Here is a 23,908-nt window from a genome sequence, read left to right as displayed (position 1 = left end):
TCTCCATCTCTCCCTGGGACTCTACCTTTCTCCATCTCTCCCTGATGACTCTACCTTTCTCCATCTCTCCCTGGGACTCTACCTTTCTCCATCTCTCCCTGATGACTCTACCTTTCTCCATCTCTCCCTGGGACTCTACCTTTCTCCATCTCTCCCTGATGACTCTACCTTTCTACATCTTTCCCTGGGACTCTACCTTTCTCCATCTCTCCCTGGGACTCTACCTTTCTCCATCTCTCCCTGATGACTCTACCTTTCTCCATCTCTCCCTGGGACTCTACCTTTCTCCATCTCTCCCTGGGACTCTACCTTTCTCCATCTCTCCCTGGGACTCTACCTTTCTCCATCTCTCCCTGGGACTCTACCTTTCTACATCTCTCCCTGGGACTCTACCTTTCTCCCATCTCTGGGACTGTTCCTGTTTCATTTAGTTCTGTCTCTCCCTGGACGATAGGGGTTAGAAAGGGGCACTCAGAGGGGAGAGGAAGGAGAGAAAGCTAACTATCACTCTGTCTCTCTGTCTCTGTGTCTCTGTCTGTGTCTCTGTCTCTGTCTCTCTCTCTGTCTCTCTGTCTCTGTCTCTCTGCCTGGGTCTGTCTCTCTGTCTCTGTCTGTCTCTGTCTCTCTGTCTCTCTGTCTGTGTCTGTGTCTCTCTGTCTCTCTGTCTCTGTCTGTCTCTGTCGCTCTGTCTCTCTGTCTCTGTCTCTGTGTCTCTGTCTCTGTCTCTCTGTGTCCTTCTCTTCCATTCACAAATCCTTTATAAACGACACTATAATGTATAGAGTAAGTCGCTTACTCTATACATTATAGTTCTGTCCACAGCCGTGGAGGGACAGTGGAGGGCCCCAGACTCTGAGGGAGGGCCCCAGACTCTGATGAGATGAGGGAGGGCCCCAGACTCTGAGGGAGGGCCCCAGACTCTGAGGGGGGGCCCCAGACTCTGATGAGATGAGGGAGGGCCCCAGACTCTGAGGGAGGGCCCCAGACTCTGATGGAGGGCCCCAGACTCTGATGAGATGAGGGAGGGCCCCAGACTCTGAGGGGGGGCCCCAGACTCTGATGAGATGAGGGAGGGCCCCAGACTCTGAGGGAGGGCCCCAGACTCTGATGGAGGGCCCCAGACTCTGAGGGAGAGCCCCAGACTCTGAGGGAGGACCCCAGACTCTGATGAGATGAGGGAGGGCCCCAGACTCTGATGAGATGAGGGAGGGCCCCAGACTCTGCCCAGTAAGATGAGTTACTGAGCGGTGTTCCCCATGTTTCCTCCAGGTGTGAACTGTGACAGTGTGTGTGTGGAGGGCCGATGGGGCCCAGACTGCTCCTACTCCTGTACCTGTGAGAACGGAGGCTCCTGCTCACCAGAGGACGGGACGTGTGTGTGTGCCCCCGGATACAGAGGCACCTCCTGCAGACGCAGTAAGAGAACAACAACACACACACACACATATGCCTGCACACACACACACACACACACACACACACACACACACACACACACACACACACACACAGATAATCAGAGCAGCTAGTCAAGTAAAATGGCCTCTCTGTGTATTTGCGTATGTGTTCCTACGTAGACTTGCCTTCATCTCTGTGTGTATATGTCTAGGTAAAATGTAATGTCTGTGTGTATGTCTAGGTATAATGTAATGTCTGTGTGTATGTCTAGGTATAATGTAATGTCTGTGTGTATGTCTAGGTAAAATGTAATGTCTGTGTGTATGTCTAGGTATAATGTAATGTCTGTGTGTGTATGTCTAGGTATAATGTAATGTGTGTGTGTATGTCTAGGTAAAATGTAATGTCTGTGTATGTCTAGGTAAAATGTAATGTCTGTGTGTATGTCTCGGTAAAATGTAATGTGTGTGTGTATGTCTAGGTATAATGTAATGTGTGTGTGTATGTCTAGGTATAATGCAATGTCTGTGTGTATGTCTAGGTAAAATGTAATGTCTGTGTGTATGTCTCGGTAAAATGTAATGTGTGTGTGTATGTCTAGGTATAATGTAATGTGTGTGTGTATGTCTAGGTAAAATGTAATGTATGTGTGTATGTCTAGGTATAATGTAATGTCTGTGTGTATGTCTAGGTATAATGTAATGTCTGTGTGTATGTCTAGGTAAAATGTAATGTCTGTGTGTATGTCTAGGTAAAATGTAATGTCTGTGTGTATGTCTAGGTAAAATGTAATGTCTGTGTGTATGTCTAGGTAAAATGTAATGTCTGTGTGTATGTCTCGGTAAAATGTAATGTGTGTGTGTATGTCTAGGTATAATGTAATGTGTGTGTGTATGTCTAGGTATAATGTAATGTCTGTGTGTATGTCTAGGTAAAATGTAATGTCTGTGTGTATGTCTAGGTATAATGTAATGTCTGTGTGTATGTCTAGGTATAATGTAATGTCTGTGTGTATGTCTAGGTATAATGTAATGTCTGTGTGTGAGTACGTGCATGCCTCTCTATGTGCGTGTACAGCGAGCATGTCTACTTCTTTGTGTGCGTCCTTCTGTGTCAGGGAGTTAAACTGCAGTCACCCAGTTCACAGTTCAGTCTATTATATTATTTACACTGAGACAGAGCAGGAAGGAAACATCATTCTGACCTGTTGGCTCCTCCTCTCATTAGACAGAGCAGGAAGGAAACATCATTCTGACCTGTTGACTCCTCCTCTCATTAGACAGAGCAGGAAGGAAACATCATTCTGACCTGTTAACTCCTCCTCTCATTAGACAGAGCAGGAAGGAAACATCATTCTGACCTGTTAACTCCTCCTCTCATTAGACAGAGCAGGAAGGACACATCATTCTGACCTGTTGACTCCTCCTCTCATTAGACAGAGCAGGAAGGAAACATCATTCTGACCTGTTGACTCCTCCTCTCATTAGACAGAGCAGGAAGGAAACATCATTCTGACCTGTTGACTCCTCCTCTCATTAGACAGAGCAGGAAGGAAACATCATTCTGACCTGTTAACTCCTCCTCTCATTAGACAGAGCAGGAAGGAAACATCATTCTGACCTGTTAACTCCTCCTCTCATTAGACAGAGCAGGAAGGACACATCATTCTGACCTGTTAACTCCTCCTCTCATTAGACAGAGCAGGAAGGAAACATCATTCTGACCTGTTGACTCCTCCTCTCATTAGACAGAGCAGGAAGGAAACATCATTCTGACCTGTTGACTCCTTCCTCTCATTAGACAAAGCAGGAAGGACACATCATTCTGACCTGTTAACTCCTCCTCTCATTAGACAGAGCAGGAAGGAAACATCATTCTGACCTGTTGACTCCTCCTCTCATTAGACAGAGCAGGAAGGAAACATCATTCTGACCTGTTGACTCCTCCTCTCATTAGACAGAGCAGGAAGGAAACATCATTCTGACCTGTTGACTCCTCCTCTCATTAGACAGAGCAGGAAGGAAACATCATTCTGACCTGTTGACTCCTCCTCTCATTAGACAGAGCAGGAAGGAAACATCATTCTGACCTGTTAACTCCTCCTCTCATTAGACAGAGCAGGAAGGAAACATCATTCTGACCTGTTAACTCCTCCTCTCATTAGACAGAGCAGGAAGGAAACATCATTCTGACCCGTTGACTCCTCCTCTCATTAGACAGAGCAGGAAGGAAACATCATTCTGACCTGTTGACTCCTCCTCTCATTAGACAGAGCAGGAAGGAAACATCATTCTGACCTGTTAACTCCTCCTCTCATTAGACAGAGCAGGAAGGAAACATCATTCTGACCTGTTGACTCCTCCTCTCATTAGACAGAGCAGGAAGGAAACATCATTCTGACCTGTTGACTCCTCCTCTCATTAGACAGAGCAGGAAGGAAACATCATTCTGACCTGTTGACTCCTCCTCTCATTAGACAGAGCAGGAAGGAAACATCATTCTGACCTGTTGACTCCTCCTCTCATTAGACAGAGCAGGAAGGAAACATCATTCTGACCTGTTAACTCCTCCTCTCATTAGACAGAGCAGGAAGGAAACATCATTCTGACCTGTTAACTCCTCCTCTCATTAGACAGAGCAGGAAGGAAACATCATTCTGACCTGTTGACTCCTCCTCTCATTAGACAGAGCAGGAAGGAAACATCATTCTGACCTGTTGACTCCTCCTCTCATTAGACAGAGCAGGAAGGAAACATCATTCTGACCTGTTAACTCCTCCTCTCATTAGACAGAGCAGGAAGGAAACATCATTCTGACCTGTTGACTCCTCCTCTCATTAGACAGAGCAGGAATGAAACATCATTCTGACCTGTTGACTCCTCCTCTCATTAGACAGAGCAGGAAGGAAACATCATTCTGACCTGTTGACTCCTCCTCTCATTAGACAGAGCAGGAAGGAAACATCATTCTGACCTGTTGACTCCTCCTCTCATTAGACAGAGCAGGAATGAAACATCATTCTGACCTGTTAACTCCTTCCTCTCATTAGACAGAGCAGGAAGGAAACATCATTCTGACCTGTTAACTCCTCCTCTCATTAGACAGAGCAGGAAGGAAACACCATTCTGACCTGTTGACTCCTCCTCTCATTAGACAGAGCAGGAAGGAAACATCATTCTGACCTGTTAACTCCTCCTCTCATTAGACAGAGCAGGAAGGAAACATCATTCTGACCTGTTAACTCCTCCTCTCATTAGACAGAGCAGGAAGGACACATCATTCTGACCTGTTGACTCCTCCTCTCATTAGACAGAGCAGGAAGGAAACATCATTCTGACCTGTTGACTCCTCCTCTCATTAGACAGAGCAGGAAGGAAACATCATTCTGACCTGTTGACTCCTCCTCTCATTAGACAGAGCAGGAAGGAAACATCATTCTGACCTGTTAACTCCTCCTCTCATTAGACAGAGCAGGAAGGAAACATCATTCTGACCTGTTAACTCCTCCTCTCATTAGACAGAGCAGGAAGGACACATCATTCTGACCTGTTAACTCCTCCTCTCATTAGACAGAGCAGGAAGGAAACATCATTCTGACCTGTTGACTCCTCCTCTCATTAGACAGAGCAGGAAGGAAACATCATTCTGACCTGTTGACTCCTTCCTCTCATTAGACAGAGCAGGAAGGAAACATCATTCTGACCTGTTGACTCCTCCTCTCATTAGACAGAGCAGGAAGGAAACATCATTCTGACCTGTTGACTCCTCCTCTCATTAGACAGAGCAGGAAGGAAACATCATTCTGACCTGTTGACTCCTCCTCTCATTAGACAGAGCAGGAAGGAAACATCATTCTGACCTGTTAACTCCTCCTCTCATTAGACAGAGCAGGAAGGAAACATCATTCTGACCTGTTAACTCCTCCTCTCATTAGACAGAGCAGGAAGGACACATCATTCTGACCTGTTGACTCCTCCTCTCATTAGACAGAGCAGGAAGGAAACATCATTCTGACCTGTTGACTCCTCCTCTCATTAGACAGAGCAGGAAGGAAACATCATTCTGACCTGTTGACTCCTCCTCTCATTAGACAGAGCAGGAAGGAAACATCATTCTGACCTGTTAACTCCTCCTCTCATTAGACAGAGCAGGAAGGAAACATCATTCTGACCTGTTAACTCCTCCTCTCATTAGACAGAGCAGGAAGGACACATCATTCTGACCTGTTAACTCCTCCTCTCATTAGACAGAGCAGGAAGGAAACATCATTCTGACCTGTTGACTCCTCCTCTCATTAGACAGAGCAGGAAGGAAACATCATTCTGACCTGTTAACTCCTCCTCTCAATAGACAGAGCAGGAAGGACACATCATTCTGACCTGTTAACTCCTTCCTCTCATTAGACAGAGCAGGAAGGAAACATCATTCTGACCTGTTAACTCCTCCTCTCATTAGACAGAGCAGGAAGGAAACATCATTCTGACCTGTTGACTCCTCCTCTCATTAGACAGAGCAGGAAGGAAACATCATTCTGACCTGTTAACTCCTCCTCTCAATAGACAGAGCAGGAAGGACACATCATTCTGACCTGTTAACTCCTTCCTCTCATTAGACAGAGCAGGAAGGAAACATCATTCTGACCTGTTAACTCCTCCTCTCATTAGACAGAGCAGGAAGGAAACATCATTCTGACCTGTTGACTCCTCCTCTCATTAGACAGAGCAGGAAGGAAACATCATTCTGACCTGTTGACTCCTCCTCTCATTAGACAGAGCAGGAATGAAACATCATTCTGACCTGTTGACTCCTCCTCTCATTAGACAGAGCAGGAAGGAAACATCATTCTGACCTGTTGACTCCTCCTCTCATTAGACAGAGCAGGAAGGAAACATCATTCTGACCTGTTGACTCCTCCTCTCATTAGACAGAGCAGGAATGAAACATCATTCTGACCTGTTAACTCCTTCCTCTCATTAGACAGAGCAGGAAGGAAACATCATTCTGACCTGTTAACTCCTCCTCTCATTAGACAGAGCAGGAAGGAAACACCATTCTGACCTGTTGACTCCTCCTCTCATTAGACAGAGCAGGAAGGAAACATCATTCTGACCTGTTAACTCCTCCTCTCATTAGACAGAGCAGGAAGGAAACATCATTCTGACCTGTTAACTCCTCCTCTCATTAGACAGAGCAGGAAGGACACATCATTCTGACCTGTTGACTCCTCCTCTCATTAGACAGAGCAGGAAGGAAACATCATTCTGACCTGTTGACTCCTCCTCTCATTAGACAGAGCAGGAAGGAAACATCATTCTGACCTGTTGACTCCTCCTCTCATTAGACAGAGCAGGAAGGAAACATCATTCTGACCTGTTAACTCCTCCTCTCATTAGACAGAGCAGGAAGGAAACATCATTCTGACCTGTTAACTCCTCCTCTCATTAGACAGAGCAGGAAGGACACATCATTCTGACCTGTTAACTCCTCCTCTCATTAGACAGAGCAGGAAGGAAACATCATTCTGACCTGTTGACTCCTCCTCTCATTAGACAGAGCAGGAAGGAAACATCATTCTGACCTGTTGACTCCTTCCTCTCATTAGACAGAGCAGGAAGGAAACATCATTCTGACCTGTTGACTCCTCCTCTCATTAGACAGAGCAGGAAGGAAACATCATTCTGACCTGTTGACTCCTCCTCTCATTAGACAGAGCAGGAAGGAAACATCATTCTGACCTGTTGACTCCTCCTCTCATTAGACAGAGCAGGAAGGAAACATCATTCTGACCTGTTAACTCCTCCTCTCATTAGACAGAGCAGGAAGGAAACATCATTCTGACCTGTTAACTCCTCCTCTCATTAGACAGAGCAGGAAGGACACATCATTCTGACCTGTTGACTCCTCCTCTCATTAGACAGAGCAGGAAGGAAACATCATTCTGACCTGTTGACTCCTCCTCTCATTAGACAGAGCAGGAAGGAAACATCATTCTGACCTGTTGACTCCTCCTCTCATTAGACAGAGCAGGAAGGAAACATCATTCTGACCTGTTAACTCCTCCTCTCATTAGACAGAGCAGGAAGGAAACATCATTCTGACCTGTTAACTCCTCCTCTCATTAGACAGAGCAGGAAGGACACATCATTCTGACCTGTTAACTCCTCCTCTCATTAGACAGAGCAGGAAGGAAACATCATTCTGACCTGTTGACTCCTCCTCTCATTAGACAGAGCAGGAAGGAAACATCATTCTGACCTGTTAACTCCTCCTCTCAATAGACAGAGCAGGAAGGACACATCATTCTGACCTGTTAACTCCTTCCTCTCATTAGACAGAGCAGGAAGGAAACATCATTCTGACCTGTTAACTCCTCCTCTCATTAGACAGAGCAGGAAGGAAACATCATTCTGACCTGTTGACTCCTCCTCTCATTAGACAGAGCAGGAAGGAAACATCATTCTGACCTGTTGACTCCTCCTCTCATTAGACAGAGCAGGAATGAAACATCATTCTGACCTGTTGACTCCTCCTCTCATTAGACAGAGCAGGAAGGAAACATCATTCTGACCTGTTGACTCCTCCTCTCATTAGACAGAGCAGGAAGGAAACATCATTCTGACCTGTTGACTCCTCCTCTCATTAGACAGAGCAGGAATGAAACATCATTCTGACCTGTTAACTCCTTCCTCTCATTAGACAGAGCAGGAAGGAAACATCATTCTGACCTGTTAACTCCTCCTCTCATTAGACAGAGCAGGAAGGAAACACCATTCTGACCTGTTGACTCCTCCTCTCATTAGACAGAGCAGGAAGGAAACATCATTCTGACCTGTTAACTCCTCCTCTCATTAGACAGAGCAGGAAGGAAACATCATTCTGACCTGTTAACTCCTCCTCTCATTAGACAGAGCAGGAAGGACACATCATTCTGACCTGTTGACTCCTCCTCTCATTAGACAGAGCAGGAAGGAAACATCATTCTGACCTGTTGACTCCTCCTCTCATTAGACAGAGCAGGAAGGAAACATCATTCTGACCTGTTGACTCCTCCTCTCATTAGACAGAGCAGGAAGGAAACATCATTCTGACCTGTTAACTCCTCCTCTCATTAGACAGAGCAGGAAGGAAACATCATTCTGACCTGTTAACTCCTCCTCTCATTAGACAGAGCAGGAAGGACACATCATTCTGACCTGTTAACTCCTCCTCTCATTAGACAGAGCAGGAAGGAAACATCATTCTGACCTGTTGACTCCTCCTCTCATTAGACAGAGCAGGAAGGAAACATCATTCTGACCTGTTGACTCCTTCCTCTCATTAGACAGAGCAGGAAGGAAACATCATTCTGACCTGTTGACTCCTCCTCTCATTAGACAGAGCAGGAAGGAAACATCATTCTGACCTGTTGACTCCTCCTCTCATTAGACAGAGCAGGAAGGAAACATCATTCTGACCTGTTGACTCCTCCTCTCATTAGACAGAGCAGGAAGGAAACATCATTCTGACCTGTTAACTCCTCCTCTCATTAGACAGAGCAGGAAGGAAACATCATTCTGACCTGTTAACTCCTCCTCTCATTAGACAGAGCAGGAAGGACACATCATTCTGACCTGTTGACTCCTCCTCTCATTAGACAGAGCAGGAAGGAAACATCATTCTGACCTGTTGACTCCTCCTCTCATTAGACAGAGCAGGAAGGAAACATCATTCTGACCTGTTGACTCCTCCTCTCATTAGACAGAGCAGGAAGGAAACATCATTCTGACCTGTTAACTCCTCCTCTTATTAGACAGAGCAGGAAGGAAACATCATTCTGACCTGTTAACTCCTCCTCTCATTAGACAGAGCAGGAAGGACACATCATTCTGACCTGTTAACTCCTCCTCTCATTAGACAGAGCAGGAAGGAAACATCATTCTGACCTGTTGACTCCTCCTCTCATTAGACAGAGCAGGAAGGAAACATCCTTCTGACCTGTTAACTCCTCCTCTCAATAGACAGAGCAGGAAGGACACATCATTCTGACCTGTTAACTCCTTCCTCTCATTAGACAGAGCAGGAAGGAAACATCATTCTGACCTGTTAACTCCTCCTCTCATTAGACAGAGCAGGAAGGAAACATCATTCTGACCTGTTAACTCCTTCCTCTCATTAGACAGAGCAGGAAGGAAACATCATTCTGACCTGTTGACTCCTCCTCTCATTAGACAGAGCAGGAAGGAAACATCATTCTGACCTGTTAACTCCTTCCTCTCATTAGACAGAGCAGGAATGAAACATCATTCTGACCTGTTAACTCCTTCCTCTCATTAGACAGAGCAGGAAGGAAACATCATTCTGACCTGTTAACTCCTCCTCTCATTAGACAGAGCAGGAAGGACACATCATTCTGACCTGTTAACTCCTCCTCTCATTAGACAGAGCAGGAAGGAAACATCATTCTGACCTGTTGACTCCTCCTCTCATTAGACAGAGCAGGAAGGAAACATCATTCTGACCTGTTGACTCCTTCCTCTCATTAGACAGAGCAGGAAGGAAACATCATTCTGACCTGTTGACTCCTCCTCTCATTAGACAGAGCAGGAAGGAAACATCATTCTGACCTGTTGACTCCTCCTCTCATTAGACAGAGCAGGAAGGAAACATCATTCTGACCTGTTGACTCCTCCTCTCATTAGACAGAGCAGGAAGGAAACATCATTCTGACCTGTTAACTCCTCCTCTCATTAGACAGAGCAGGAAGGAAACATCATTCTGACCTGTTAACTCCTCCTCTCATTAGACAGAGCAGGAAGGACACATCATTCTGACCTGTTGACTCCTCCTCTCATTAGACAGAGCAGGAAGGAAACATCATTCTGACCTGTTGACTCCTCCTCTCATTAGACAGAGCAGGAAGGAAACATCATTCTGACCTGTTGACTCCTCCTCTCATTAGACAGAGCAGGAAGGAAACATCATTCTGACCTGTTAACTCCTCCTCTCATTAGACAGAGCAGGAAGGAAACATCATTCTGACCTGTTAACTCCTCCTCTCATTAGACAGAGCAGGAAGGACACATCATTCTGACCTGTTAACTCCTCCTCTCATTAGACAGAGCAGGAAGGAAACATCATTCTGACCTGTTGACTCCTCCTCTCATTAGACAGAGCAGGAAGGAAACATCATTCTGACCTGTTGACTCCTTCCTCTCATTAGACAGAGCAGGAAGGACACATCATTCTGACCTGTTAACTCCTCCTCTCATTAGACAGAGCAGGAAGGAAACATCATTCTGACCTGTTGACTCCTCCTCTCATTAGACAGAGCAGGAAGGAAACATCATTCTGACCTGTTGACTCCTCCTCTCATTAGACAGAGCAGGAAGGAAACATCATTCTGACCTGTTGACTCCTCCTCTCATTAGACAGAGCAGGAAGGAAACATCATTCTGACCTGTTGACTCCTCCTCTCATTAGACAGAGCAGGAAGGAAACATCATTCTGACCTGTTAACTCCTCCTCTCATTAGACAGAGCAGGAAGGAAACATCATTCTGACCTGTTAACTCCTCCTCTCATTAGACAGAGCAGGAAGGAAACATCATTCTGACCTGTTGACTCCTCCTCTCATTAGACAGAGCAGGAAGGAAACATCATTCTGACCTGTTGACTCCTCCTCTCATTAGACAGAGCAGGAAGGAAACATCATTCTGACCTGTTAACTCCTCCTCTCATTAGACAGAGCAGGAAGGAAACATCATTCTGACCTGTTAACTCCTTCCTCTCATTAGACAGAGCAGGAAGGAAACATCATTCTGACCTGTTAACTCCTCCTCTCATTAGACAGAGCAGGAATGACACATCATTCTGACCTGTTAACTCCTCCTCTCATTAGACAGAGCAGGAAGGAAACATCATTCTGACCTGTTAACTCCTCCTCTCATTAGACAGAGCAGGAATGACACATCATTCTGACCTGTTAACTCCTTCCTCTCAATAGACAGAGCAGGAAGGACACATCATTCTGACCTGTTAACTCCTCCTCTCATTAGACAGAGCAGGAAGGACACATCATTCTGACCTGTTAACTCCTTCCTCTCATTAGACAGAGCAGGAAGGAAACATCATTCTGACCTGTTAACTCCTTCCTCTCATTAGACAGAGCAGGAAGGAAACATCATTCTGACCTGTTGACTCCTCCTCTCATTAGACAGAGCAGGAAGGAAACATCATTCTGACCTGTTGACTCCTCCTCTCATTAGACAGAGCAGGAAGGACACATCATTCTGACCTGTTAACTCCTTCCTCTCATTAGACAGAGCAGGAAGGACACATCATTCTGACCTGTTAACTCCTCCTCTCATTAGACAGAGCAGGAAGGACACATCATTCTGACCTGTTAACTCCTTCCTCTCATTAGACAGAGCAGGAAGGAAACATCATTCTGACCTGTTAACTCCTTCCTCTCATTAGACAGAGCAGGAAGGAAACATCATTCTGACCTGTTGACTCCTCCTCTCATTAGACAGAGCAGGAAGGAAACATCATTCTGACCTGTTGACTCCTCCTCTCATTAGACAGAGCAGGAAGGACACATCATTCTGACCTGTTAACTCCTTCCTCTCATTAGACAGAGCAGGAAGGACACATCATTCTGACCTGTTGACTCCTCCTCTCATTAGACAGAGCAGGAAGGAAACATCATTCTGACCTGTTAACTCCTTCCTCTCATTAGAAAGAGCAGGAAGGAAACATCATTCTGACCTGTTAACTACTCCTCTCATTAGACAGAGCAGGAAGGAAACATCATTCTGACCTGTTAACTCCTTCCTCTCATTAGACAGAGCAGGAAGGACACATCATTCTGACCTGTTAAATCCTTCCTCTCATTAGACAGAGCAGGAAGGAAACATCATTCTGACCTGTTAACTCCTTCCTCTCATTAGACAGAGCAGGAAGGAAACATCATTCTGACCTGTTGATTCCTCCTCTCATTAGACAGAGCAGGAAGGAAACATCATTCTGACCTGTTAACTCCTTCCTCTCATTAGACAGAGCAGGAAGGAAACATCATTCTGACCTGTTAACTCCTTCCTCTCATTAGACAGAGCAGGAAGGACACATCATTCTGACCTGTTAACTCCTCCTCTCATTAGACAGAGCAGGAAGGAAACATCATTCTGACCTGTTAACTCCTCCTCTCATTAGACAGAGCAGGAAGGAAACATCATTCTGACCTGTTAACTCCTTCCTCTCATTAGACAGAGCAGGAAGGACACATCATTCTGACCTGTTAACTCCTCCTCTCATTAGACAGAGCAGGAAGGAAACATCATTCTGACCTGTTGACTCCTCCTCTCATTAGACAGAGCAGGAAGGAAACATCATTCTGACCTGTTAACTCCTCCTCTCATTAGACAGAGCAGGAAGGAAACATCATTCTGACCTGTTAACTCCTCCTCTCATTAGACAGAGCAGGAAGGAAACATCATTCTGACCTGTAAACTCCTCCTCTCATTAGACAGAGCAGGAAGGAAACATCATTCTGACCTGTTAACTCCTCCTCTCATTAGACAGAGCAGGAAGGAAACATCATTCTGACCTGTTAACTCCTCCTCTCAATAGACAGAGCAGGAAGGAAACATCATTCTGACCTGTTAACTCCTTCCTCTCATTAGACAGAGCAGGAAGGAAACATCATTCTGACCTGTTAACTCCTCCTCTCATTAGACAGAGCAGGAAGGACACATCATTCTGACCTGTTAACTCCTCCTCTCATTAGACAGAGCAGGAAGGAAACATCATTCTGACCTGTTAACTCCTCCTCTCATTAGACAGAGCAGGAAGGAAACATCATTCTGACCTGTTAACTCCTCCTCTCAATAGACAGAGCAGGAAGGAAACATCATTCTGACCTGTTAACTCCTTCCTCTCATTAGACAGAGCAGGAAGGAAACGTCATTCTGACCTGTTAACTCCTCCTCTCATTAGACAGAGCAGGAAGGAAACATCATTCTGACCTGTTAACTCCTCCTCTCAATAGACAGAGCAGGAAGGAAACATCATTCTGACCTGTTAACTCCTCCTCTCAATAGACAGAGCAGGAAGGAAACATCATTCTGACCTGTTAACTCCTCCTCTCATTAGACAGAGCAGGAAGGAAACATCATTCTGACCTGTTAACTCCTCCTCTCATTAGACAGAGCAGGAAGGAAACATCATTCTGACCTGTTAACTCCTCCTCTCATTAGACAGAGCAGGAAGGAAACATCATTCTGACCTGTTAACTCCTTCCTCTCATTAGACAGAGCAGGAAGGAAACATCATTCTGACCTGTTAACTCCTCCTCTCATTAGACAGAGCAGGAAGGAAACATCATTCTGACCTGTTAACTCCTTCCTCTCATTAGACAGAGCAGGAAGGAAACATCATTCTGACCTGTTAACTCCTCCTCTCATTAGACAGAGCAGGAAGGAAACATCATTCTGACCTGTTAACTCCTCCTCTCTTTAGACAGAGCAGGAAGGAAACATCATTCTGACCTGTTAACTCCTCCTCTCATTAGACAGAGCAGGAAGGAAACATCATTCTGACCTGTTAACTCCTCCTCTCATTAGACAGAGCAGGAAGGAAACATCATTCTGACCTGTTAACTCCTTCCTCTCATTAGACAGAGCAGGAAGGAAACATCATTCTGACCTGTTAACCCCTTCCTCTCAATAGACAGAGCAGGAAGGAAACATCATTCTGACCTGTTAACTCCTCCTCTCATTAGACAGAGCAGGAAGGAAACATCATTCTGACCTGTTAACTCCTCCTCTCATTAGACAGAGCAGGAAGGAAACATCATTCTGACCTGTTAACTCCTCCTCTCATTAGACAGAGCAGGAAGGAAACATCATTCTGACCTGTTAACTCCTCCTCTCATTAGACAGAGCAGGAAGGAAACATCATTCTGACCTGTTAACTCCTCCTCTCATTAGACAGAGCAGGAAGGAAACATCATTCTGACCTGTTAACTCCTCCTCTCATTAGACAGAGCAGGAAGGAAACATCATTCTGACCTGTAAACTCCTCCTCTCATTAGACAGAGCAGGAAGGAAACATCATTCTGACCTGTTAACTCCTCCTCTCATTAGACAGAGCAGGAAGGAAACATCATTCTGACCTGTTAACTCCTCCTCTCAATAGACAGAGCAGGAAGGAAACATCATTCTGACCTGTTAACTCCTTCCTCTCATTAGACAGAGCAGGAAGGAAACATCATTCTGACCTGTTAACTCCTCCTCTCATTAGACAGAGCAGGAAGGACACATCATTCTGACCTGTTAACTCCTCCTCTCATTAGACAGAGCAGGAAGGAAACATCATTCTGACCTGTTAACTCCTCCTCTCATTAGACAGAGCAGGAAGGAAACATCATTCTGACCTGTTAACTCCTCCTCTCAATAGACAGAGCAGGAAGGAAACATCATTCTGACCTGTTAACTCCTTCCTCTCATTAGACAGAGCAGGAAGGAAACGTCATTCTGACCTGTTAACTCCTCCTCTCATTAGACAGAGCAGGAAGGAAACATCATTCTGACCTGTTAACTCCTCCTCTCAATAGACAGAGCAGGAAGGAAACATCATTCTGACCTGTTAACTCCTCCTCTCAATAGACAGAGCAGGAAGGAAACATCATTCTGACCTGTTAACTCCTCCTCTCATTAGACAGAGCAGGAAGGAAACATCATTCTGACCTGTTAACTCCTCCTCTCATTAGACAGAGCAGGAAGGAAACATCATTCTGACCTGTTAACTCCTCCTCTCATTAGACAGAGCAGGAAGGAAACATCATTCTGACCTGTTAACTCCTTCCTCTCATTAGACAGAGCAGGAAGGAAACATCATTCTGACCTGTTAACTCCTCCTCTCATTAGACAGAGCAGGAAGGAAACATCATTCTGACCTGTTAACTCCTTCCTCTCATTAGACAGAGCAGGAAGGAAACATCATTCTGACCTGTTAACTCCTCCTCTCATTAGACAGAGCAGGAAGGAAACATCATTCTGACCTGTTAACTCCTCCTCTCTTTAGACAGAGCAGGAAGGAAACATCATTCTGACCTGTTAACTCCTCCTCTCATTAGACAGAGCAGGAAGGAAACATCATTCTGACCTGTTAACTCCTCCTCTCATTAGACAGAGCAGGAAGGAAACATCATTCTGACCTGTTAACTCCTTCCTCTCATTAGACAGAGCAGGAAGGAAACATCATTCTGACCTGTTAACCCCTTCCTCTCAATAGACAGAGCAGGAAGGAAACATCATTCTGACCTGTTAACTCCTCCTCTCATTAGACAGAGCAGGAAGGAAACATCATTCTGACCTGTTAACTCCTCCTCTCATTAGACAGAGCAGGAAGGAAACATCATTCTGACCTGTTAACTCCTCCTCTCATTAGACAGAGCAGGAAGGAAACATCATTCTGACCTGTTAACTCCTCCTCTCATTAGACAGAGCAGGAAGGAAACATCATTCTGACCTGTTAACTCCTCCTCTCATTAGACAGAGCAGGAAGGAAACATCATTCTGACCTGTTGACTCCTTCCTCTCATTAGACAGAGCAGGAAGGAAACATCATTCTGACCTGTTGACTCCTCCTCTCATTAGACAGAGCAGGAAGGAAACATCATTCTGACCTGTTAACTCCTTCCTCTCATTAGACAGAGCAGGAAGGAAACATCATTCTGACCTGTTAACTCCTCCTCTCATTAGACAGAGCAGGAAGGAAACATCATTCTGACCTGTTAACTCCTCCTCTCATTAGACAGAGCAGGAAGGAAACATCATTCTGACCTGTTAACTCCTCCTCTCATTAGACAGAGCAGGAAGGAAACATCATTCTGACCTGTTCACTCCTTCCTCTCATTAGACAGAGCAGGAAGGAAACATCATTCTGACCTGTTAACTCCTCCTCTCATTAGACAGAGCAGGAAGGACACATCATTCTGACCTGTTAACTCCTCCTCTCATTAGACAGAGCAGGAAGGAAACATCATTCTGACCTGTTAACTCCTCCTCTCATTAGACAGAGCAGGAAGGAAACATCATTCTGACCTGTTAACTCCTCCTCTCATTAGACAGAGCAGGAAGGAAACATCATTCTGACCTGTTAACTCCTCCTCTCATTAGACAGAGCAGGAAGGAAACATCATTCTGACCTGTTAACTCCTCCTCTCATTAGACAGAGCAGGAAGGAAACATCATTCTGACCTGTTAACTCCTCCTCTCATTAGACAGAGCAGGAAGGAAACATCATTCTGACCTGTTGACTCCTTCCTCTCATTAGACAGAGCAGGAAGGAAACATCATTCTGACCTGTTGACTCCTCCTCTCATTAGACAGAGCAGGAAGGAAACATCATTCTGACCTGTTAACTCCTTCCTCTCATTAGACAGAGCAGGAAGGAAACATCATTCTGACCTGTTAACTCCTCCTCTCATTAGACAGAGCAGGAAGGAAACATCATTCTGACCTGTTAACTCCTCCTCTCATTAGACAGAGCAGGAAGGAAACATCATTCTGACCTGTTAACTCCTCCTCTCATTAGACAGAGCAGGAAGGAAACATCATTCTGACCTGTTCACTCCTTCCTCTCATTAGACAGAGCAGGAAGGAAACATCATTCTGACCTGTTAACTCCTCCTCTCATTAGACAGAGCAGGAAGGACACATCATTCTGACCTGTTAACTCCTCCTCTCATTAGACAGAGCAGGAAGGAAACATCATTCTGACCTGTTAACCTCCTCCTCTCATTAGACAGAGCAGGAAGGAAACATCATTCTGACCTGTTAACTCCTCCTCTCATTAGACAGAGCAGGAAGGAAACATCATTCTGACCTGTTAACTCCTTCCTCTCATTAGACAGAGCAGGAAGGAAACATCATTCTGACCTGTTAACTCCTCCTCTCATTAGACAGAGCAGGAAGGAAACATCATTCTGACCTGTTAACTCCTCCTCTCATTAGACAGAGCAGGAAGGACACATCATTCTGACCTGTTAACTCCTCCTCTCATTAGACAGAGCAGGAAGGAAACATCATTCTGACCTGTTAACTCCTCCTCTCATTAGACAGAGCAGGAAGGAAACATCATTCTGACCTGTTAACTCCTCCTCTCATTAGACAGAGCAGGAAGGAAACATCATTCTGACCTGTTAACTCCTCCTCTCATTAGACAGAGCAGGAAGGAAACATCATTCTGACCTGTTAACTCCTCCTCTCGCCACTTCGAGAAACATCAATGCAAACTAATTAAGAGCTTAAGGAAGACATATGGCCTGAGTGGCACAGACTGTGGCCCTATTCCCTTCATAGTGCACTGTAAACCATTTGGGATGCTGCAGCCTCAGTCAAGGAGGACAAAGCTATGCTCTCTAACTGTTCTGGTCCTTCACTACAGAGGACTACAGTAGAGAACAGAGTGGGCTGTCAAAGTCTTTTTCTTCCTTGGCTTCAGACTTTACCTCATGTGAACCTGAAAGATGAAAGGAAAAGAGAGGGAGAGAGAGGGAGAGGAGAGGAGAGGAGAGGAGAGGAGAGGAGAGGAGAGGAGAGGAGAGGAGAGGAGAGGAGAGGAGAGGAGAGGAGAGGAGAGGAGAGGAGAGGAGAGGAGAGGAGAGGAGAGGAGAGGAGAGGAGAGGAGAGGAGAGGATAAATTGGAAATAGGAAATGCTATGAGAGTTTGAGTGTTTAATGTTATCTTTGGTGTGTAGTGTCCAGTAGTGTCTGGTAGTGTTGGTAGTGTCTGGTAGTGTCTGGTATTGTCTGGTAGTGTCCGGTAGTGTCCGGTAGTGTCTGCTAGTGTCCGGTAGTGTCCGGTAGTGTCCGGTAGTGTCCGGTAGTGTCCGGTAGTGTCCGGTAGTTTCCGGTAGTGTCCGGTAGTGTCTGGTAATGTCTGGTATTGTCTGGTAATGTCTGGTAGTGTCCGGTAGTGTCTGGTGGTGTCTGGTAGTGTCTGGTAGTGTCTGGTAATGTCTGGTAATGTCTGGTAATGTCTGGTAGTGTCTGGTAGTGCCTGGTAGTGTCTGGTAGTGTCTGGTAATGTCTGGTAATGTCTGGTAGTGTCTGGTAGTGTCTGGTAGTGTCTGGTAATGTCTGGTAGTGTCTGGTAATGTCTGGTAGTGTCTGTTAGTGTCTGGTAGTGTCTGGTAATGTCTGATAGTGTCTGGTAGTGTATGGTAGTGTCTTGCCGTGTCTGGTAGTGTCTGGCAGTGTCCAAGATTGTCCGTGAGTGTCCGGGAGTGTCTTCTAGTGTCTGGTAGTGTCCGGTAGTGTGGGGTAGTGTCTGGCAGTGTCCAGTAGTGTCCAGTAGTGTCTTGCCGTGTCTGGTAGTGTCTGGTAGTGTCCAGTAGTGTCTGGTTGTGTCTGGTTGTGTCTGGTAGTGTCCGGTAGTGTCCGGTAGTGTCCAGTAGTGTCTGGTTGTGTCTGGTTGTGTCTGGTTGTGTCTGGTAGTGTCCGGTAGTGTCTGGTGGTGTCTGGTGGTGTCTGGTAGTGTCCGGTAGTGTCTGGTAGTGTCTGGTGGTGTCTGATAATGTCTGGTGGTGTCTGGTAGTGTCTGGTAATGTGGTAGTGTCTGGTAATGTCTGGTGGTGTCTGGTAGTGTCTGGTAATGTCTGGTAGTGTCTGGTAGTGTCTGGTGGTGTCTGGTAGTGTCTGGTAGTGTCTGGTAGTGTCTGGTAATGTGGTAGTGTCTGGTAGTGTCTGGTAATGTGGTAGTGTCTGGTAGTGTCTGGTAATGTGGTAGTGTCTGGTAGTGTCTGGTAGTGTCTTAGCTTTGTATCTGTGGTTGTCTCAGAAATATATGTGTTTGTAAGTACACACACACACACACACACACACACTAACCCCCTCACCCTGTCCCCTGTGTTTTCAGTCTGTTCTCCAGGGTTCTATGGTCAGCGCTGCAGTCAGTCCTGTCCTCAGTGTATCCATAGCGATGGTCCCTGTCACCACATCACAGGACACTGTGAGTGTCTGTCAGGATTCTGTGGCTCTCTGTGTAACCAAGGTGAGTTTCTCTAGTCTCTCTGTTCGCTCTGCTTCAAACCACTTTCTATCAGTCGTTGTTCTTTCTGCCTCAAACCCCTTACAGTCTCTGCTCTCTCTGTCTCTAGGACTGTTTGGAGATGGGACATAGGTCTCTGTTATCACTCTGCCTCAAACCCCTTACAGTCTCTGCTCTCTCTGTCTCTAGGACTGTTTGGAGATGGGACATAGGTCTCTGTTATCACTCTGCCTCAAACCCCTTACAGTCTCTGCTCTCTCTGTCTCTAGGACTGTTTGGAGATGGGACATAAGGTCTCTGTTATCACTCTGCCTCAAACCTCTTACAGTCTCTGCTCTCGTTGTCTCTAGGACTGTTTGGAGATGGGACATAGGTCTCTGTTATCACTCTGCCTCAAACCCCTTACAGTCTCTGCTCTCGTTGTCTCTAGGACTGTTTGGAGATGGGACATAGGTCTCTGTTATCACTCTGCCTCAAACCTCTTACAGTCTCTGCTCTCTCTGTCTCTAGGACTGTTTGGAGATGGGACATAGGTCTCTGTTATCACTCTGCCTCAAACCCGTTACAGTCTCTGCTATCTCTGTCTCTAGGACTGTTTGGAGATGGGACATAGGTCTCTGTTATCACTCTGCCTCAAACCTCTTACAGTCTCTGCTCTCTCTGTCTCTAGGACTGTTTGGAGATGGGACATAGGTCTCTGTTATCACTCTGCCTCAAACCTCTTACAGTCTCTGCTCTCTCTGTCTCTAGGACTGTTTGGAGATGGGACATAGGTCTCTGTTATCACTCTGCCTCAAACCTCTTACAGTCTCTGCTCTCTCTGTCTCTAGGACTGTTTGGAGATGGGGCATAGGTCTCTGTTATCACTCTGCCTCAAACCCCTTACAGTCTCTGCTATCTCTGTCTCTAGGACTGTTTGGAGATGGGACATAGGTCTCTGTTATCACTCTGCCTCAAACCCCTTACAGTCTCTGCTCTCGTTGTCTCTAGGACTGTTTGGAGATGGGACATAGGTCTCTGTTATCACTCTGCCTCAAACCCCTTACAGTCTCTGCTATCTCTGTCTCTAGGACTGTTTGGAGATGGGACATAGGTCTCTGTTATCACTCTGCCTCAAACCTCTTTCCACTAGCCTGGATGCCAGACAGTTTGTACTTTAGCCAACTCATTTGTCTTACCTACAACATTAATTTGTCATTTATTGTCTTTTTTTTCAGCAGATATCAACACAGCTTAACTTATTTAATTATGGTTACATTTTGAATTATAATCAGTCATAAACCTGAAGCCGGATCTCCTCCACATCACATCGAGCTAATGCTCATCTTCAAGTCTCAGCCAATGTTATTCATTGTTCAGATTGTTCTGTGGCTTAATCACAGAACCATCTGTTAGGACATAGATCTATTAGGACATAGATCTGTTACTGTTAGGACATAGATCTATTAGGACATAGATCTGTTACTGTTAGGACATAGATCTATTAGGACATAGATCTGTTATTGTTATGACATAGATCTATCAGGACACAAATCTATTAAGCCATCGATCCGGTAATATGACATATCTCTATTAGGACATAGATTTGTTACTTTTAGGACATAGATCTGTTAATATGACATAGATCTGTTAATATGAAATAAATCTGTTAGGACATAAATCTGTTAGGACATAGATCTGTTAATATGACATAGATCTGGTAATAGGACATAGATCTATTAATATGACATAGATCTGTTAGGACATAAATCTGTTAAAATGACATAGATCTGGTAATAGGACATAGATCTGGTAATATGACATAGATCTGGTAATATGACATAGATCTGTTAATAGGACATAGATCTGGTAATATGACATAGATCTGGTAATATGACATAGATCTGGTAATATGACATAGATCTGGTAATATGACATAGATCTGGTAATATGACATATATCTGTTAATATGACAAATCTGTTAGGACATAGATCTGTTAATATGACATAGATCTGGTAATAGGACATATATCTGTTAATATGACATAGATCTGGTAATAGGACATATATCTGTTAATATGACAGATCTGTTAATAGGACATAGATCTGGTAATATGACATAGATCTGTTAATATGACATAAATCTGTTCTGACATAGATCTGGTAATATGACATAGATCTGGTAATATGACATAGATCTGTTAATAGGACATAGATCTGGTAATATGACATAGATCTATTAATGTGACATAAATCTGTTCTGACATAGATCTGTTAATATGACATAGAGCTGTTGAGATGTAGATATGTCATAACATAGATCCGTTATGACCGTTCCTCTCCCCTGCCTGGTCCACAGTGCAATAAAGGCTATAGAGTGGTGAGGAGGAGGAGCTCTGAGTACCCTTTGTGTCCAGAAGTAATGTAGTCATTGTGATCTGTAGTCATAATGATCTGTAGTCATTGTGATCTGTAGTCATTGTGATCTGTAGTCATTACGGTCTGTAGTCATTGTGATCTGTAACCATTATTATCTAGTTATTGTGATCTGTAGCCATTAATATCTGTAGCCGTTGTGATCTGTAGCCATTGTGATCTGTAGTTATTGTGATCTGTAGTTATTGTGATCTGTAGTCATTATGATCTGTAGTCATTGTCATCTGTAGTCATTGTGATCTGCAGCCATTATGATCTGTAGTCATTGTGATCTGTAGAAATTGTGATCTGCGGTCATTGCGATCTGTAGGCATTGTCATCTGTAGTCGTTGTGATCTGTAGCCATTGTGATCTGTAGTCATTATGATCTGTAGTCATTGTTATATGTAGTCATTGTAATCTGTAGAAATTGTCATCTGTAGTCAGTGTCATCTGTAGTCATTGTGATCTGTAGTCATTACGATATGTAGTCATTTTCATATGTAGTCATTGTGATCTGTAGCCATTGTGATCTGTAGTCATTGTGATATGTAGTCATTGTAATCTGTAGAAATTGTCATCTGTAGTCATTGTTATCTGTAGTCATTGCGATCTGTAGTCATTGTGATCTGTAGTCGTTACGATCTGTAGTCATTGTGATCTGTAGAAATTGTGATCTGCAGTCATTGCGATCTGTAGTCATTGTCATCTGTATTCTTTGTCATCTGTAGTCATTTTGATCTGTAGTCATTACGATATGTAGTCATTGTCATCTGTAGTCATTGTGATCTGTAGTCATTGTGATATGTAGCCATTGTGATCTGTAGTCATTGTGATCTGTAGAAATTGTGATCTGCAGCCATTGCGATCTGTAGTCATTGTCATCTGTATTCTTTGTCATCTGTAGTCATTGTGATCTGTAGTCATTAGGATATGTAGTCATTTTCATCTGTAGTCATTATGATCTGTAGCCATTGTGATCTGTAGTCATTATGATCTGTAGTCATTATGATCTGTAGTCATTGTGATATGTAGTCATTGTAATCTGTAGAAATTGTCATCTGTAGTCATTGTTATCTGTAGTCATTGCGATCTGTAGTCATTGTGATCTGTAGCCATTACGATCTGTAGTCATTGTGATCTGTAGTCATTGTGATCTGTAGTCATTACGATCTGTAGTCATTATGATATGTAGTCATTACGATCTGTAGTCATTGTGATATGTAGTCATTGTAATATGTAGTCATTGTGATCTGTAGTCATTGTGATATGTAGTCATTGTGATCTGTAGTCATTGTGATCTGTAGACTCCTCCTCCTCACCACGATAGACTCCTCCTCCTCACCACGGTAGACTCCTCCTCCTCACCACGGTAGACTCCTCCTCCTCACCACGATAGACTCCTCCTCCTCACCACGGTAGACTCCTCCTCCTCACCACGGTAGACTCCTCCTCCTCACCACGGTAGACTCCTCCTCCTCACCACGGTAGACTCCTCCTCCTCACCACGGTAGACTCCTCCTCCTCACCACGATAGACTCCTCCTCCTCACCACGGTAGACTCCTCCTCCTCACCACGGTAGACTCCTCCTCCTCACCACGGTAGACTCCTCCTCCTCACCACGGTAGACTCCTCCTCCTCACCACGGTAGACTCCTCCTCCTCACCACGATAGACTCCTCCTCCTCACCACGATAGACTCCTCCTCCTCACCACGGTAGACTCCTCCTCCTCACCACGATAGACTCCTCCTCCTCACCACGATAGACTCCTCCTCCTCACCACGGTAGACTCCTCCTCCTCACCACGGTAGACTCCTCCTCCTCACCACGGTAGACTCCTCCTCCTCACCACGGTAGACTCCTCCTCCTCACCACGGTAGACTCCTCCTCCTCACCACGGTAGACTCCTCCTCCTCACCACGGTAGACTCCTCCTCCTCACCACGATAGACTCCTCCTCCTCACCACGGTAGACTCCTCCTCCTCACCATGGTAGACTCCTCCTCCTCACCACGGTAGACTCCTCCTCCTCACCACGGTAGACTCCTCCTCCTCACCACGGTAGACTCCTCCTCCTCACCAC

General features: G+C 45.1%; 1 protein-coding gene across 1 annotated transcript in view; it reads left to right on the top strand.

The window, feature by feature from the left end:
- Positions 1-1,274: 1,274 nt before the first annotated feature.
- The window catches only part of LOC116360610 (multiple epidermal growth factor-like domains protein 11), a 45,380-nt gene continuing 22,746 nt past the window's right edge, over positions 1,275-23,908 (top strand). The window contains exons 1-2 of the mRNA XM_031815555.1: positions 1,275-1,416; positions 19,299-19,433. The gene's annotated coding sequence lies outside the window, so the exon portion shown is untranslated. The remainder of the gene's footprint in view (positions 1,417-19,298; positions 19,434-23,908) is intronic.

Source organism: Oncorhynchus kisutch, unplaced genomic scaffold, assembly GCF_002021735.2.
Source record: "Oncorhynchus kisutch isolate 150728-3 unplaced genomic scaffold, Okis_V2 Okis09a-Okis19a_hom, whole genome shotgun sequence".
Lineage (NCBI taxonomy): Eukaryota > Metazoa > Chordata > Actinopteri > Salmoniformes > Salmonidae > Oncorhynchus > Oncorhynchus kisutch.
Note: the sequence above shows the minus strand (reverse complement) of the source record. Positions and strands in the feature narration are given on the sequence as shown.